The following is a 14,738-nucleotide window of genomic DNA, read 5'->3' on the forward strand; positions in this document are numbered from 1 at the left end:
AAGTCCCCCCTGAACTCTTCATTGAATTTATTAACGCCTGCATTACATTTCTGATCCCTGGTTTGGGATTTCCCCCACCAGCTGGACCAGTCCCGTTGCCTGTACGTGGAGGCTCAGGACACCCATTTTATCTTGTTGTTGGGAGACCGGAGACCCAAGGAGAAATCCTGCCCATCTTCTCCAAATCTATCCGACTGACTTGCTTCATAATGTTGCAAACCCCAGATTCCCCCTCAAACCTCTCTTTTCTAAACGAAAGATTCCCAGGCCAGATCCTTCTGGCTGTTCATGTCTGGGGGCAGGAATTTCCATGTCCTGGCGCGCCCTAGCTGCTGGTTTCCTGGCGGCAAGAGTTGCAAATCAATGGGAATCCGCGTTGACAATGCCAGGACTGGAAGATCCCGTTGTCAGCCAATGGTGGGCCACCTCCTGCTACTGTAAACACGTTGCAGGTCGTGCTGTAAATCCTGCCCCCAGATTTTTCAATCATTCCTGATACTGGGACCATCTCAAGTTCCATCCCCAGTTATTCCAGGTTATTTCATCTCAATTGGACTGGTGGTGAGGTGGGGTTGCCCTAGAACTAGAATAAGGACCTTATAATCAGCCAAGGCATCATCTTAAATCTTGAAGAAGACTCTTCGACCTATTGGATCTCATCCTACCAGAATACCGGCACTCCCATCTCCTCATTAATCCATTATTAAAGTTTGTTTATTTATCAGTGTCACAAGTAGGCTTACATTAACACTACAATGAAATTACTGTGACAGTCCCCGAGTCGCCACACTCTGACGCCTGTTCGGGTACACTGAGGGAGAATTTAGCATGGCCAATGCACTTAACCAGCATGTCTTCTTGGCTTTGGGAGGAAATCGGAGCACCCCGAGGAAACCCACGCAGACATGGGGAGAACGTGCAAACTCCACACAGTGGCCCAAGCCGAGAATCGAACCTGGGTCCCTGGTGCTGTGAGGCAGCAGTGCTAACCACTGTGCCACCTTGCCAGGCCACCTCTGCAACCTACTCAAGCCCCACTCTTGTACTCTCTACGCTTCCATCTCAAACTTACCAAACATTACCTTCCTCCTCCCCTATTGTCCATGGCTGAACCACCAGTCATTATATCACCTGTAATCTTAACTTTGCTCTCGAAACCCTTTGAGCATTCCATACATCCTCTCATAACAACAACTTGCATTCATGTAGCACCTTTAACGTCATAAAATGTCCCTAGGTGCCTCCCAAAAAGCATCATCAACCAGTAGTCGACACTGAGCCTCACAGGGAAATGTATGGCAGGTGACCAAAAGCTTGGTCAAAAGACAAGTTGCGTGGATGGTGTTAGATATGTGCTCAGTGTTAAACCTACAGGTTTGCATCAAGATGGCTCAACTGATTCCATGAAGGACTCAGTGATGCAGACAGGCTTGATTACTGACTTGTGCCAGATTAGCTGTCCCCAGTTAGAGCCAGGAGAGTAAGAACATGACCTGCCTCAGTCATGCTTGCTCCTTATTAATTTCCAACAAACCCTGCTAAAATGTGAACGAGCGTGCCTATGACACAGTGTCTGACACAAGTGGACACTGTTGTACACGAGGAGAATCATAGAATTATAGAATCCTCACAGTGTAGAAGGATGCCATTGGCCCATTGAGTCTGCAAAAACCCACCTTTTTTCACCTGGCCCAGCCCTATCCCATAACCCCATATATTTAACCTGCTAATCCACCTAACCTGCACATCTTTGGACACCAAGGAGCAATTTAGCATGGTCAATCTACCTAACCTGCACAACTTTGGAGTGTGGGAGGAAACCAGAGCACCCGGAGGAAACCCACGCAGACATGGGGAGAATGTGCACGAAGATAAAAGTCACCACATAAGCCATTAATGATGGCCATTCTCCAGACTGAGTGAGCACTTTCAGATGATGGGAAAAGATTTGAAAGAAACCAAACTAAAGAAAACAAACTAAGGACGTTGAAGCCAATATCATGAGCAAGCAAAATGAATGTATATAGCAATAGTTACAGAGTGGAAGAAAACCTTTATTTACGCTTCAATCTCTAATTTTTATTAATAGGGGCATAGAGTACAAGAGGTTATACTGAACTTATGCAAGACACTAGTTAGGCCTCGGCTAGAATATTGTGTACAGTTCTGAGTGTCACACTATAGGAAGGGTGTGAGTGCATTGGAGAGAGTGCATTAGAGGTTTACAAGAATGATTCCGGGGATGAGAAACTTCAGTTATGAGGATAGATTGGAAAGGTTGGGACTGTTCTCCTTGGACAGGGGAAGGCTAAGAGGAGATTTAATAGAGTTGCTCAAAATCATGAAGGAGCTGGACAGAGTAGATAGGGAGAAACTTCCCGCTCGTAAAAAGATCAAGAACGAGAGGGCACAGATTTCAAGTGATTTGCTAAAGAAGCAAATGTGACTTGAGAAAAAAAACATTCACACAGTGAGTGGCTCAGGTCGAGAATGCACTGCCTGGAAGTGTGGTGGAGGCAGGTTCAATAGAGGCATTCAAGAGGGCGTTAGATGATTTCTTGAATAGAAACAATGTGCAGGACTATGGGGGAATAGACAGGGGAATGGCACTACATCATGTTGCCCATTTGGAGAGCTGGTGCAGACACGATGGGCCAAATGGCCTCCCACTGCGCCGTGACAATTCTGTGACTTTGTGATTTATTCACCGGGGAAGCGACCACGTTAATTATTATTATTTCACCTGGTTTGTGGTTATGTCTCCAAAGGTTCACGCCCGACACCAGAAGCAGGCCGCAGCGTGTAGCTGCAAAGCGATCTGCAATTTCAATCTCCGCCTTGCCTCTGGTCACAAAGCATTAAAAGCCCGGGACCATTAAAAGGTGCAACATGAATGCAAGTTGTTGTTGTTGTAGTGCTTTGTTTTTGTTTCTGTTGCCAGTGGATTTTTCCACGTAAACATACCTCAGGTGGTATTATTAATTAAACTGAGCAAAAAAACAACCGGCCCAGTGCTGGTGACCAAACCTGCGCCAGTGTTTACTGAGTGTAGTATTTTTAAATTTGGCTTCGATTTAAGTCAGTTCCCAAGGCTGTTTGTTTTCAACATGGAACAGCCTGTTTTCGGGCACAGCATCTTTCTTCGTATTCATTCCTGGCACGTGGGCAACCCTGGCTGGGCCAGTGTTTATTGCCCATCCCTAATTGTCCTCGAATCCAGTGGCTTGTCTGGTCAATAGTCAACCATGTTGACTTATCTATGAGGACTAGCCAACAGGATCTCCAATTGACTGTAGACCAGACCCCGTTACTCTTTATCTGGAACCTGAACAAGATCCTTTTGGCCATACCCCAGTTTGCTGACCAATGACACTGAGGACCAACATTGTGAACTTAGGCCATACAGTGAGAATGGATCACACCAAAAAAAATTAACATTCTCCTGATTTAAAAAACCCATTCTGAATGAAGCGGTGAAGCTGCAGGGAGGATTTGCAGTTTGTGTGAGGCAGAGGGAAGTCAGAAACCAGTTTCTCATGAACCGGTGCATGATTTTGCTACACCCAACGCAGAGGAAATCTGACCCTTCGCTGTCACAACGTGTGTTCAAACCTCACAGCAATACTGCTGCCTGTGAGGGCCACATCTTTACCATTATAGCACGCAGGAATGACTGGCAGCAAAGGGTCAGTGATGGTCTTTGACCAGGGCAACTCTAACTCAGTGCTTTCCAAACTCTTCAGAATGTGGACCCCCATTCCTACAACTACAAATGTTACCACACTCCTGGAACCCTCCGCAAATGTTATCACATTCCCAGACACCCCCACAAATGTTATCACACTCCTGGGATTCTCCCCAAATGTTATCACACTCCAGGGACCACCCACAAATGTTTCACACTCCCAAGAACCCTTGCAAATGTTACCACACTCCAAGGACCACTGCAAATGTTATCAAACCTCAGGGACCCCCCACAAATGTTATCACATTCCCAGACACCCCCACAAATGTTATCACACTCCAGGGACCCTCTGCAAAGGTTACCACACTCCAAGGACCATCGTAAATCTTATCAAATCCCAGGGACCCCCACAAATGTTATCACACTCCCAGAAACCTCTGCAAATGTTACCACACTCCAAGGAAGCCCTTGCTAATATTAACATGTTCCCTTGTATTAGTTTCAACAGAGATACATGGCTACTTAGTCATGGCAGAAAACAAATGTATTTGTCCAAAACCACGGAGATAGCTGGGGCTGTACTGGGTAGGATTGAGGTCTATGAGAAGCATAAGTGCCAGCATAGACCAGTTGGGCCGAATGGTCTATTTCTGTCCTGTAATTTCTATGTACGTCAGTAGAAAAGAAATTCTGAATCTGACAAAGGATGGGCGAAACCTGAAGGCTTCTCAAATCACTCTCAATCTTCCCCTAGACACTGGAGAGTCTGAGGTCTGCAACTTGGAAACAAGTGCTCTTTATTACGGTAATGGCCCTTCTGAAGAAGCTAACGCAACCATTAAGTATTAAGGATGTAACTTGGGATGAATCTTGGCAGTGGGTCTCCCAGTTGCCCATCGTAACTGTGGTATTTCTCCGAGGTTTCTTTGGCTCTTTTGCCAAAGTTACGGAGATTGGGTCATAGAATTCCCATGGAAATTCAACTCCCCGAAGAATGAAACAGCCAGTTGGCTCATCAAGTCCAGACTCATAGCGTAGATTGAACTATATGCTTTTAATCCTCTTGTGGAAAGTTCCACGTGGATCAAGGGCAAAAGAGTAACTAGGGAGAGAGTAGCGTCTCTTAAGGATCAACAAGGTAATATGTATGCAGATCCACAAGAGATGGATGAGATCCTAAATGAATATTTCTCATCAGTATTTACTGTTGAGAAAGGCATGGGTGTCAGGGAACTTGGGGAAATAAATAGTGCTGTCTTGAGGAGTGTACATATTACAGAGAAGGAGGTGCTGGAAGTCTTAAAGCGCATCAAGGTAGCTAAATCCCTGGCACCTGATGAAGTGTATCCCAAGATGTTGTGGGAGGTTAGGGAGGAAATTGTGGGTCCCATAGCAGAGATATTTGAATCATTGACAGCCACAGGTGAGGTGCCTGAAGATTGGAGGGTGGCAAATGGATACAAAATTGGCTTGACGATAGAAGACAGAGGGTCGTTGTAGAGGGTTGTTTTTCAAATTGGAGGCCTGTGATCAGCGGTGTGTCTCAGGGGTCGGTGTTGAGTCCACTGTTATTTGTCATTTATATTAATGATTTGGATGAAAATATAGGTGGCATGGTCAGTAAGTTTGCAAATGACACCAAGATTAGTGGCATAGTGGACAGTGAAGAAGATTATCTAGGATTGCAATGGGATCTTGATCAATTGGGCCAGTGAGCAGATGAAGTTTAACTTAGATAAATGTGAAGTGAAGCATTTTGGTAGATCGAACCAGGGCAGGACTTATTCAGTTAATGATAGGGCATTGGGGAGAGTTACAGAACAAAGAGATCTAATGGTAAAGTTCATAGCTTCTTGAAAGTGGAGTCACGGGTGGACAGAGTGGTGAAGAAGGCATTCAGCATGCTTGCTTTCATTGGTCAGAACATTGAATACAGGAGTTGTGTCGTCTTGTTGAAGGTGTACAAGACATTGGTAAGGCCGCACTTGGAAAAAAAGTGTACAGTTCTGGTCACCCTATTATAGAAAAGATATTATTAAACTAGAAAGAGTGCAGAAAACATTTACTGGGACGCTACCGGGACTTGATGGTTTGAGTTATAAGGAGAGTTGGATAGACTGGGACTTTTTTCCCTGGAGCATAGGAGGCTGAGGGGTGATCTTATAGAGGTCTATAAAATAATGAGGGCCATCGGTGAGGAAGATGGTCAACATCTTTCCCCAAAGGTAGGGGAGTCTAAAACTAGAGGGCATAGGTTTAAGGTGAGAGGGTAGAAATACAACAGGGTCCAGAGGGGCAATTTTTTCACATAGAGGGTCTGGAATGAGCTGCCAGAGGCAGCAGTAGAGGCGGGTACAATTTTGTCTTTCAAAAGGCATTTAGATAGTTACATGGGTAAGATGGGGATAGAGGGATATGGGCCAAACACGGGCAATTTGGACTAGCTTAGTGGTAAAAACTGGATGGCATGGACAAGTTGGGCCGAAGGGCCTGTTTCCGTGCTGCAAACCTCTATGACTCTATCTTATCTCCATGATTATATAAAATATTGATCTGTTGCACATCTCCGTTATTCAGCCCTGGTCTGTTACCAACTCAATGGTTTCACTGAATGCCGGTGGAACAGCATCGTTCTGGCAACAGTATTGAAGACTTGTGCTCCAGAATAGCCATGTCCCTCTGCAAGCTGTACCAGTGAAGCTACATTGCTGCATCTACATGGTAATGTGGAAAATTGCCCAGGTATGGCCCATAGACAGAAATCAGGACAAATCCAACCCAACCTACTACCACTTTCTCAGTCTACTCTCGATATGAGCAATATGGCGGAAGGGGTCGTCGACAATGCTTCCAGACAGCATTTACTCAGAACTAACCTGCACGCTGACGCTCAGTTTGGATTGCGCCAGGGCCACTCTGCTCCTGACCTCATTACAGCCTTGGTCCAAACGTGGACAGAAGAATGCAAGAGATGAGGTGAGAGTGACTGCCCTTGACATCAAGGAAGCATTTGACCGAGTGTGGCATCAAGGTACCCAAGCAAAATTGGCATCAATGGACTCAGGGGGAAAACTCTCCACTGGTTGGAGTCGTACCTATAGGAACATAGGAGCAGCAGTAGGTCATTCAGCCCATCGAATCTGTTCCACCATTCAGTTAGATCATGGCTGATCATCTACCTCAATGCCACTTTCCCATATCCCTTGATGTCATTAGTATCCAGAAATCAATCTAATTCTGTCTTGCACATGCTCAATGACTGAGCTTCCATAACCCTCTGGGATTGAGAATTCCCAAAGTTTCACCAGCATCTGAGTGAAGAAATTCCTCCTCATCTCAGCATTAAATGGCCTACCCCTTATTCAGACATTGTGTCCCCTCGTTCTACACTCACTGTAAGAGTTTTAACAACACCAGGTTAAAGTCCAATAGGTTTATTTGGGGGCAAATGCCATTAGCTTTCGGAGCGCTGCTCCTTTGTCAGATGGAGTGGAAATCTGCTCTCAAACAGGGCACAGAGACACAAAATCAAGTTGCAGAATACTGATTAGAATGTGAATCTCTACAGCCAACCAGATACAGACAATGTGAGTGGAGGGAGCATTAAGCACAGGTTAAAGAGATGTGTATTGTCTCCAGACAGGACAGCCACTGGCTGTCAATCTCACCAGCTGTCCTGTCTGGAGACAATACACATCTCTTTAACCTGTGCTTAATGCTCCCTCCACTCACATTGTCTGTATCTTTAAGACCTGGTTGGCTGTAGAGATTTGCATCCTAATCAGTATTCTGTAACTTGATTTTGTGTCTCCGTGCCCTGTTTGAGAGCAGATATCCTCTCCATCTGACGAAGGAGCAGCGCTCCGAAAGCTAATGGTATTTGCTACCAAATAAACCTGTTGGACTTTAACCTGGTGTTGTTAAAACTCTTACTGTGTCCAACGTCCAGTCCAACGCCGGCATCTCCATATCATGTCTACACTCACTAGCCAGGGGAAACTTCTTCTATATCCATGCTGCTCCACCCTGTAAGAATTTTGTAAGTTTCAATGAGATCATCCCTCATTCTTTGAAGCTCTAGAGAATATAAAAGCAGTCTCCCCAATCTCACCTCATAAAACAATCCCGCCATCCCAGGGATTAGTCTGGTGAACCTCCATTTCCGGTTGTATCACAGCTTGGTATGGCTCCTGTTCTGTCCAAGACCACAGTAAACTACAAAGGGTTGTGAACGAAGCCCAGTCCATCACGGAAACCAGCCTCCCATCCACTGTCACTGTCCGCACTTCCTGCTGCCTCGGAAAAGCAACCACATAATCAAAGACCCCACACATCAAGGACGTTCTCTCTTCCGCCTTCTTCCATTGGGAAAAAGATACAAAAATCTGAGGACACATACCAACCAACTCAAAAACAGCTTCTTCCCCTAACTATCTCCCCCTAACATTAAATGGCATTATCATCGCTGAATCTGCCATCAGATTTTTGAATGGACCTACCTTGCATTAAGCTGGTCTTTCTCTACACCCGAGCTTTGACTGTAACACTACATTCTGCACTCTCTCCTTTCCTTCTCTATGTATGGTAGCTTTGTCTGTATAGTGCGCAAGAAACAGTACTTTTCACTGCATACCAATATATGTGACAATAATAAATCAAATCAAAGCAAAAAATCTATCGCAAGTGTATCCCTTGTTAGATAAAGGGTCCAAAACTCTGCACAATTCACAGGTGAGATCTCACCAAGGCTCTATACAACTTCAGCAAGACATCTTTACACTTGTACTTAAAATCTCTTGTGATAAAGGCCAACATACCATTTGCTTTCTGAATTGTTTGCTGTTTGTTTTTAGTGGCTCATGAACAAGGACACCCAGGTCCCTTTGGAAATCAATAGTTTCCACTTCCTCACCATTTAAAAAATACTCTGTCTTTCTGTATATTGTTGGAGGTCAATCATTTCAGTCCAGGGACATCACTGCAGGAGCTCCTCAGGATAGTGTCCTAGGTCCAACCATCATCAGCTGCTTCATCAATGACCTTCCATCCATCATAAGCTCAATGGTAGGGATGTTCAGTGATGATCGCACAATGTTCAGCTCCATTCATGACTCCCCAGATATTGAAGCAAGCCAGATCCATTTGCAGCAAGAGCTGGACAGCATTCAAGCCTGGGTTATAAATGGCAATTTAGATTTCAACCACAGGAGTGCGAGGCAATGGCTATCTCCAACAAGAAAGAAGCTAACTATCTCCCCCTAACATTAAATGGCATTATCATCGCTGAATCCCCCATGATCAATATCTCGGAGGCTACCGTTGACCAGAAACTGAACTGGACCAGTCATATAAATACTGTGGCTATAAGAGCAGGTCAGTTGCTGGCAATTCTGCAGCAAGTAACTCACTTCCTGAATACCTAAAGCTTGTCCATCGTCAACATGACACAAGTCAGGAGTGTGATGGAATACACTCCACTTGCCTAGAAGAGTGCAGCTCCAATAATACTCAAGAAGCTCGATATCATCCATGACAAAGCAGCCCATTTGTTTAGCACCTCATCCACCACCTTGAACATTCACTCCATTCACCACCGACACACAGTGGCCACAGTGCATACTGTTAATGTCGAAGTTGTGTTGTAATAGAATACATGTTTTAAGTTGGTAATCGCTGCTACAATTGGGGAGCAGTCAGGGCTTTATTATGAGAGTATAAAAGGGTGAACTGATAGGGTCTGTATTTATTCTGCAGTATTGGAAATAAACCTGTCTGAAAGCACAGGCTGCCTGCAGACACAGTCTTTCCTCAGCCAGCGAGTCGGGGATTTAGCACGTACCATCCACAAGATGCACTATAGAAACTCACCAAGGCTCCTTCCACAGCACCTTCCAAACCCACGACTACAACAATCTAGAAGGACAAGGATAGCAAACACATGGGAGCACCACCACCTGCAAGCTCCCCCCCCCAAGCCACACACCATCCTGACTTAGATAGATAGATAGAAACCCTACAGTACAGAAAGAGGCCATTCGGCCCATCGAGTCTGCACCGACCACAATCCCACCCAGGCCCTATCCCCATATCCCTATATATTTTACCCACTAACCCCTCTAACCTACGCATCTCAGGACACTAAGGGGCAATTTTAGCATGGCCAATCAACCTAACCCGCACATCTTTGGACTGTGGGGGGAAACCGGAGCACCCGGAGGAAACCCACGCAGACACGAGGAGAATGTGCAAACTCCACACAGACAGTGACCCAAGCCGGGAATCGAACCCAGATCCCTGGAGCTGTGAAGCAGCAGCGCTAACCACTGTGCTACCGTGCCGCCCTAATTTGGCTTGGAAATACATCGCCGTTCCTTCACTGTCGCTGGGTCAAAATCCTGGAATTCCCTCCATAACAGCATCACGTGGGCTGTAGCGGTTCGAGAAGGCAGCTCACCATCACTTTCTCAAGGGAAATTAGCGGTGGGCAATAAATGCTGGCCTAGCCAGCGACGCCCACAGACCGCGAATTAATTTTTAAAAAGGCTTGCAGGGCTGAATGGCTCACTCCAATCTTATCTCGTATGATCCACAGACATTTTCTGCCCCAGTGTCAGCCGTTCAGGAGCCAGCATATCCTCTAGGGTATCTGTCAATGTCAGTCTATACTTCTCTCACAACCCTCCCATTCATTTTCCGACCAAATATTTGTGAATTTGGGTACAGCAATTGGCCGTTCAACTACTTGAGCCTTATTTTGTCATCCAATAACATGGTTGCTTTATACCTCAACTCAACTTACCTACCCTGAGCCCCTTACCAAATGCAGATCTGTTGATATTGGCCAATTGACTCAGTATCCACAGCCTTTTGAGATTTTTCCCTACCCTTTGTGTGAAATAATTCTTCCTGACATTACCCCTGAACGGCCTAGCTCCAATTGAAAATTTTGTTCCCTTGTTCTGGATTTCCCCATGGAAAACATACTTTCTCCCTATCTACTCTATTAAATCCATTTAAAACTTTAAACGGCTTAATTAGATCACACCTCAATCTTCTAAATGTGAGGGAATACAAGCCAGGTTTGTGCAATCTGGTTTCATAATTTAACCCTTTATATCATAGAATCCCTACAGTGCAGAAGGAGGCCACTTGGCCCATCGAGCCTGCACCGACAACAATCCCACCCAGGTCCTTTCCGATCTCCGTAACCCCATACATTTACCCTCCTAATCCCCCTGACACTAAAGGGCAATTTAGCATGGTCACTCAACCTAACCTGCACATCTTTGGACTGTGGGAGGAAACTGGGGCACCCGGAGGAAACCCAGGCAAACACGGGGAGAATGTGCAAACTCCACGCAGACAGTCACCCGAAGCCGGAATTGAACCCAGGTCCCTGTGAGGCAGCAGTGCTAACCACTGTGCCACCATGCTGCCCCTGGTGTTATTCTGGTTTAATCTACATTGTAGTCTTTTAGGGGCTAAATATCCTTCCCAGGGCTGGGGCCCAAAACTTAATTTTTTAACTTAATCTTTCATGGGATGTGGGCATCGCTGACTTGGCCAGTGGGTTAGGTTGATTGAACATGAGAACATAAGAACTAGGAGCAGGAGTAGGCCATCTGGCCCCTCGAGCCTGCTCTGCCATTCAATAAGATCATAGATGATCTTTTCGTGGACTCAGCTCCATGTACCTGCCCGCTCCCCATAACCCTTAATTCCTTTATTGTTTAAAAATGTATCTATCCTTGCCGTAAAAACATAGGTCATGCAAAATTTCCCCTTATTCTCAGGGAGATTAGCAGGGTAAATACATGGGGTTACGGGGATAGGACCTGGATGCAATTGTTGTCAGTGCAGGCTGGATGGACCGAATGGCCTCTCTCTGCACTGTAGGCGCTGTGAGGCAGCAGTGCTAACCACTGTGCCACTGTTGTCCGTCACATTTTCTGTCTTGTCTGCTATGATTTCCACGGCGGGCGGGGTGGGAGATTTTGGTCTATGTTTCTGCCCAGTGTGCTGCTATGCGATGAAAATAAGCCCAGTTCTAAAAGTCTCTCAAAACTTCATAGAATCCCTACAGTGCAGACAGAGGCCATTCATCGAGTCTGCTCCGACCACAACCCCACCCAGGCCCTATCCCCATGACCCCACACATTTACTCTGGCTCGTCCCCCCTGAGACTGAGGGGCAATTTAGCATGGCCAATCCACCTAACTCACACATCTTTGGATTGTGAGAGGAAATTGGAGCACCTGGAGGAAACCCACACAGACATGGGGAGAATGTGCAAACTCCACACAGACAGTAACTCAAGCCAGGAATCGAACCTGGGTCCCTGATACTGTGAAGCAGCAGTGCTAACCACTGTGCCATTGCGCTGCCCCTAGGTCTCGGTCCCGGGATTATTCTTAATCAGAATGCCACACACAATTCCACAAGTGGCTTCACATTGTTTTGGTTTCGAGTCCAATAGTCCAGACTGGTATTCCAATACTCAATTGGATTTCTAAACAGCTTCACATTGAGGAGATAATCACGGCAGTTATTTATCAATCACACCCATTCACACATTTCTTTTTCACCTTTACTAATTGATACCCCCTTATCACACACGTTTGCTGTCTCTGCCCCTGTATGTATTACCCCACACTTATCTACATTAAGCTCCTGTGCCGTTCCTTGAGCTAATGTCTTAATTGCTTTTTAATCAGCCTGAATGCCACTGCCATTTCTCATATCAGAGTTTAAACTCTGGGCACCAATTTCTGGGACATGCCATGATATCCTGGTCTTGAAGAGCAAAATTGTGCGATGTGTACTCCAGCTTATCGTGAAAAAGCACATCGGACTTTGCAATCGCATGAATTATAAACAACCAAGATTTTTTCCTTACATTTCTAATACTCAAATATATCCTATAATGTGATGAATGGGTCGTATTTTCAGCATCTGAATAATGTTTAAATGTTGGTTTTAAGTCAGTCCCTTAAACCATACATCGTAAAAGACACAAATGTGCATTCAGGTACATTTTTATGACGATGAATTGACGCCAGTACAAAATCTGTTTTGAGAAACTTGAATATCAGTTATTTAGAACAGATCCACAATGGATTCAAGCTCATTCTAATGTTTGCAATTTGTAAGAAATAAGGTCCAACATTCAAAATATCTAAGCACTGAAATGCTACACACAAACACAGCAATCCAATTCACACTCGTTATGCCAAGCAAGTTTTATCAAATAAATTCTCAGCAGAGAGCCCTTTGCTCCACACGCTTACACTAACAATAGATCGTAGTTTCCAAATGATTCGGTAAATTTATCCGGTTAATGTTATTGTCTGGAAGACTTTGTGAGGAGTATCCAGATCAAGTTCCTTAAACATAACAAGGAATGCTAAATTTCAATGTAACAGTCACCTCATGTACCTTGTACCTCTCTGGTACAACAAACAAGAGACATTGGAACAGAATTTCCTGGAATGTTTAGGTGTAACCGGGGTACAAGTGGGTAATACTTTCTGCTCAGGACACTTAAGTGTGATCGATTTAAGCATGGGAGGCAATGGCGTAGTGGAATTGTTTCTTGACCAGTAATCCAGAAACCCAGGGTAATGCTCAGGGGACCTGGGTTCGAATCCCGAACACGTTCAATAAATTCAATTAAAAAGTGGAACTAAAAGTCTGATGATGACCGTGAATCCATTGTCGGTTGTTGTAATGGCCGGCATGTCCTTCCTTAGGCATGGGGCCCAAAACTGCTCACAATATTCTAAATGAGGTCTACACTTAACCAAAGTGTTGTCGGTCTCAGAATAGCTTTGATTTTTGGGGAAACCCCCCTTTCTGTCATGCGTTCTGGAGATTATTCGGGGGATTGGCCTTCCCAATGGAAATACAGTTATTCCACATAGGAAATAGAGAAAGAGGCAAACGGGCAGGAACAAGAGGCTCTGAGAGTGAGACACCAGGGCCGAAGCTCTGGTTATCACCCCTATTGGGGCACGAGATTTTCACTGCTTTTTTTTCTCCATTCATGCATTAACTGATAGGTTCTGCAGTAAATTTCCAGCAGGACGCTGGGCACAGAGCTGGTTTAAATCTTGACGTGACTTCTGCAAAGTGATCCAGAAAATTCAGGGCCACATCTGGCCAGAGGCATGACATCTGGCCTAGATTTCCATAGTAAGAGTTTTAACAACACCAGGTTAAAGTCCAACTTTGGTGTTGTTAAAACTCTTACTGTGTTCATCCCAGTCCAACGCCGGCATCTCCACATCTAGATTTCCATCCCAGAGTTGGGTGCGCAGAGTGGGGAGATTTGGCAGCTGTGCCAAACCCGACCTTCAAAGATGTCTGCTGGTTGGTAGGTCAGATTTTTGGTCAGTGGGGACGGGCTGAAATAGGGGCCAGGGTGGGTGACCCCGGAACAAGAGCAGAGGCTGAAGTGCAGGAGCGGGCTGGGCGGAAGGTCTGCTTCTGTGCACCAGCACTGTGTTTAAATAAAAGATTAAACTAAAATGCAGACCTCATCCCTTCCTCCATATGCTCCCTATGCCCCATCCATGCCAACCCATACTAAGTCATGACCCTGCCCATGCACCATGGTCTCACATACTCTCCATGCCAACCCATGCCCCCTCTATCTACCCCTCATAACCTCAATGCCAACTCATGAGCCCCACCCACTACTCTTTACCTTACTCCCTTCATGCAAAGTGACCAGTATCCTTAGACATTATCTTGACAGGTTTGACACTTCCTTGACAGTTCACTGACAGCTGGACAGTTCTTTGACACTTTCTTGAGAGCCGGACAGTTCACTGACACCTGGACAATTCTTCGACAGTTTAAGTGCCAATGAGTTTGTGCATAACGGGTGCATTATCATGTCTAATTTTAACAATCGCCATGGGTGTTTTACCTCTCCCAAAATGTGGCTTACTTCTCCCAAAGATGTCCCGGGACCCTATCCAAATGAATACTCTACCTCTCCAAATGAATCCACCAAGTTCAGATTTCCTCGTACCTCTTCTAATCTGCACAC

The 14,738-nt window shown here is 45.4% G+C and overlaps 1 protein-coding gene across 8 annotated transcripts in view; it reads right to left on the bottom strand.

Moving 5' to 3' along the window:
* The window catches only part of espn (espin), a 281,984-nt gene that overhangs the window by 29,966 nt on the left and 237,280 nt on the right, over positions 1–14,738 (bottom strand). The gene's annotated exons all lie outside the window — the stretch shown is intronic.

The sequence above is a fragment of the Mustelus asterias genome, chromosome 22, assembly GCF_964213995.1.
Source record: "Mustelus asterias chromosome 22, sMusAst1.hap1.1, whole genome shotgun sequence".
Lineage (NCBI taxonomy): Eukaryota > Metazoa > Chordata > Chondrichthyes > Carcharhiniformes > Triakidae > Mustelus > Mustelus asterias.